Source organism: Capricornis sumatraensis, chromosome 21 (genome assembly GCF_032405125.1).
Source record: "Capricornis sumatraensis isolate serow.1 chromosome 21, serow.2, whole genome shotgun sequence".
NCBI lineage: Eukaryota > Metazoa > Chordata > Mammalia > Artiodactyla > Bovidae > Capricornis > Capricornis sumatraensis.
The window spans coordinates 2829638-2834062 of NC_091089.1; the positions used below are offsets into that span (position 1 = coordinate 2829638).

The 4425-nt window shown below is 35.2% G+C and overlaps 1 pseudogene; it reads right to left on the reverse strand.

Annotated features, from left to right (window-relative positions):
- Nucleotides 1–3196: 3196 nt before the first annotated feature.
- Nucleotides 3197–4126, reverse strand: LOC138097728 (olfactory receptor 10AG1-like; annotated as a pseudogene).
- Nucleotides 4127–4425: the final 299 nt, after the last annotated feature.

Here is a 4425-nt window from a genome sequence, read left to right on the forward strand (position 1 = left end):
GGAAAGATTGAGGGCAGGAGGAGAAGGGGACGACAGAGGATGAGATGGTTGGATGGCATCACCAATTCTATGGACATGAGTTTGAATGAAGCAAGCTCCGGAAGATGGTGAAGGATAGGGAAGCCAGGCATGCTACAGTCCATGGGCTCACAAAGAGTCGGACACAACTGAGTACTGAATAACAACAATATATATATGTGACAACCTTGTGTGTGCATGCTAAGTCACTTCAGTTGTGTCTGATTGTGCCACCCTATGGACTGAAACCAGCCAGGCTCCTCTATCCATGGGATTCTCCTGGCAAGAATACTGGAATGGGTTGCCATGCCCTTCTCCAGGGTATCTTCCCAATCCAGGGATCAAACCCATGTCTCCTTCAGTTCCTGCACTCCAGGCAGATTCTTTACAGCTGAGCCACTGGGGAAGGCCATATATGACCACCTTAATCATTCTAAATATAATTACTTCAATGAATCCACCTAGAAAAGTTCACATCTGTGTTATTGCATACACATATACAAGCTCTTTTTATCTATGTATCTATCATCTATTTAAATGCTTTAAACACAAAATATAAATGTACATATATAAATATGTATATCTTTTGTGTATAAAGTTTATTATGGCAAAGCTCAATCATCTTCCTTTTTGAAATTTCAACATCATCTCTCTAAAAGTTTGTTTCATAATTTATATTTTTTCCAACTCTTCCCTTAGACCATATGTTCACCTTCTCTTTATCTTCCAATTCTATTATTCTATTTCCATATATGTTCTCTGTAATAATTATATGATAGTGAAATAAGCTTACATGCTTTCATGTCACAGCTAGAGAAATAGTTTTTCGATATAAAGGTTACATATAGAAAAACACTATTCCAAGAAACAATTATACATATGATACCTATATAAATATGCAGATACCTTTAAAAGAAAGAAAGAAAGAGATGATGTCTACCATTATTCCCTGAATATTCTTTTCCAGCAAAGAATCCAAGCTACTAATACAACCCAGATGCACAAGGAAGACATATTCACTTTTCACTTTCCCCGAATCAGGCTATTAATCTTGGAAAGATTCTGCACATATTATTTATTGACCTTTCCATCCTTCGTTGTCAGTTGACTTCAGTCCACAAGAGCAATATTCTCCTAAAGTACACACACAGACACGCATGTATACCTACATCAATGAATATCTGTTTTCATGTTTCTAAATAATAAAATTGTGTGTACTTAGTTTCTCAGAATTATTAAGTGACTTATTCTGGAAAGAGTACAATGCAAAGTAGTAACAGAGGATTATCTTACTCATAAAGATATTTATTATTTACAAAGCAGTGGTAGTATTCGCTCACATTCATTGTGTTTAAAAAACAAGTGATACAGATACAGATTTTTGGCAAGCTATTACCACTGAATGTGGTAACTAGTTTAGATATAGTTTGTTAGTTGCCAAGCCAAAGAGAAAATAATTTCTGAAGCTGTCCACTGACATTTTTAGCTTGTGGAACGTCAGTATGTACCCAAAGAAGTCATAATGCTCCAAGATATCACTCTTTTTTGCCCTTCTCTATAAAAGGAGAGAGATCCAGTCACATCTGTTCGATCTATCAATATTTTTAAATGTTGCCCCCCCTCCCCCATTAGTTAGCTCTTCTCTCTAAAAAGTTGTTGTTGTTGTTGTTTTTAATTAGGCAGGAGGGAGAGAAAAAAGAAAGGATTTCTGTCTCAATCTTTTCAACATACAATAGTTTCAGGATTTATCCAACTTCTGCCTAGAAATTTTCCTGGAATTTTGTTGTTGCTGTTATTATAGTTCTCTTTCTCTTAACCTCCCCTGTATTCAATTGTTTCCATTAGATTTTGCTAGGTTATGATGGCTGTATTGAGAATCTTGGTGATACACTGTTTGTTTTGTTCTCAAGAAGAGTTGGTTTTTCCTTCTTCACTTTATTATCAGAATTGGTCACATGTCATCTGTTTTCTCCCAAGGAGAAAGTGGTACTTCATCTCCCTATCCATATGGAAATAGCCAGCTCCATATAAATGTGAACAAAACTGACATATATTTTTATGGGAATAAACTTTAAAAGCAACAGTTCAAGCTTCATCATATTTTTTAACTTTGAGTACCAGTGACAGGTCATATTTCTGCAATGATCTGTTGCCTGTCTATATGAAGGATTATTATACATACATGGAATTTTGAAAATTATATAACTACAGAAATAGCGCACACAACTAATAATTGTGATTTTCCTTGTCCAGAATGAATACAAATTTATTTTTGTTATTTTGATTACCTGAATAGCACAAGCTTATTGTAATAAACTGCATAATTTCAATAAAACAAAGGGAAAATAGAATGATTTACTCTGTGATTTCCATAGTTAACAACAATGATTATTTTTGTATTGACCATTTCTAATATGTGTATGTATGTAAAGTTTAAGGTGTACAGTACTTGTGCTTTTATAGCAGATACTTACTTTTACAAAAATTTAAATCCTTTCCCTTTTCCCCTAACTTTCCTATCCCCACTATCATCTCTAGGAAAATATATTTAAAAAAACATGACTTGTGAATATTCCCATCACTTTTTCCAAGTCCATCTTATTATATGTAAAGTTTTCAATAATATCTTTTTTCAACTCAAAAAATTATATTATGGATTTAATCTGATATACACATAAGTGATGCCTAATAATTACTAATATCATTGTACAACATCATTTATTAAACTACATTCCCAATGAGAGGTACTTTTCACTCCAAGAAATTATTTCTCTGTAGAATAATTGCTAGGCCAAACTATACATAACATTTTAATTAATGCCCACTACTAACTTAGTTTTAAAAAGTTCTGTGACAATTCTATGGAACTGAATAATGTGCTTTCAAATAAGTGATATACCTGAGTCTGTATTACAACTGGATCTATTATAGCAATTCTTGTCTAAAGTTATTACTACAAGAGAACATTTCACAATGAGGTTACAGAATTCCCAAGTGAATGATTTGCTATTTGTTGACCCATACACAACTATATAACTGGAGACAGAAAGGTTTTGCAGTGTTACAAGTAATTTTTATTTTGGTAATAACTACGACTTTATAGACAGATAAATTGAGTTTAAAATAAATATTTAAAATTTGTAACAAATATATAAGACATCAAGTTCTGAAATACAACTTATTTTTTCAATGAACTAAGGTATTTGCATGGCCATTTTCTCAGTGCCATCATGACATCCTTGTTCCTTAGACATCCTATATCAGGGGGTTAAACACAGGTGTCACAATTGTGTAGGAGCCTTGGGTCTTGGGTCTTAAATATGTGACAAGGCCTGATCTGAAGAATAATGCCACAACCATAAGATGAGATAAGCAGGTGGAAAAGGCTTTGCCCCGACTTGTGGCTGATGGCAATTTAAGGATTGTGGAGACGATTTTGCCATGAGACAAGTATCAACAGAAATGGAACCACAACAAACACCACAGCAACTGTGAAGACCAACATTTCATTCAGAAAAGTGTCCCCACAGGCCAGCTTGAGTATGGGAGGGATGTCACAGAAGAAATGGTTGATGGGGTTAGAAACACAAAAGGGCAGAGAGAAAATGTGGCATGTCTGGCCTATTTGGATTGGGATTCCACTGATTCGGGAGCCAGCCACTAGCTGGATACACACCTTGAAGTTCCTGACTAGAGGATAGTGCAGAGGGCTACAAATGGCCGCATAGCGGTTAGGCCGTCAGCCAGAAGGAAGCACTCGGTGGCCCCAAGTATAAGAATGAAGCACATTTGTGTGGCACAAGCAACTAAAAAAATCCATTCTTCTTTGTGTCCAAAGACTGGTGAGCATTCTGGGGAGTGTAACAGACACATAGCAGATTTCCAAAAGGTAAAAATTGCCAAGGAAAAAATATATGGGGGTCTGGAGACTAGGGTCTAGTTTTGTTATCAGAAATATGATGCCATTGCTCATCAAGATAATTATATAGATGAGTAAGAACCGTCCAAATAAAAACCTCTGGAGATGAGGAACACCAACAAAGTCCAGGAAATCAACTTCCATCAACTTGGTGAGATTACCTTCTGGTGCTTTTCCTTGGTGTTCCATCTGTGAAAAAGCAAAAATATATTATCTGTTTTTTATTTTTACCATCAGGGATCAGTGCCTGTTTTATAAATTGTATCAGGATATCCAGATTGATTTCCATGATCAATGCAATTGTTTCTAATTTAAGAATTTTATTATTTATGCATTTTTCCCTTCTCAGTTTATAATCCACGTGTTATCACCACACACTCTCCCTTGAAATATCTTTTAGGGCATTCTTTTCAAATACAGTCCACAGTCAAAAAGTTAAAGTGTTAGTCGTTCAGTCGTGTCTGACTCTCTGATCCCATGGACTGTAG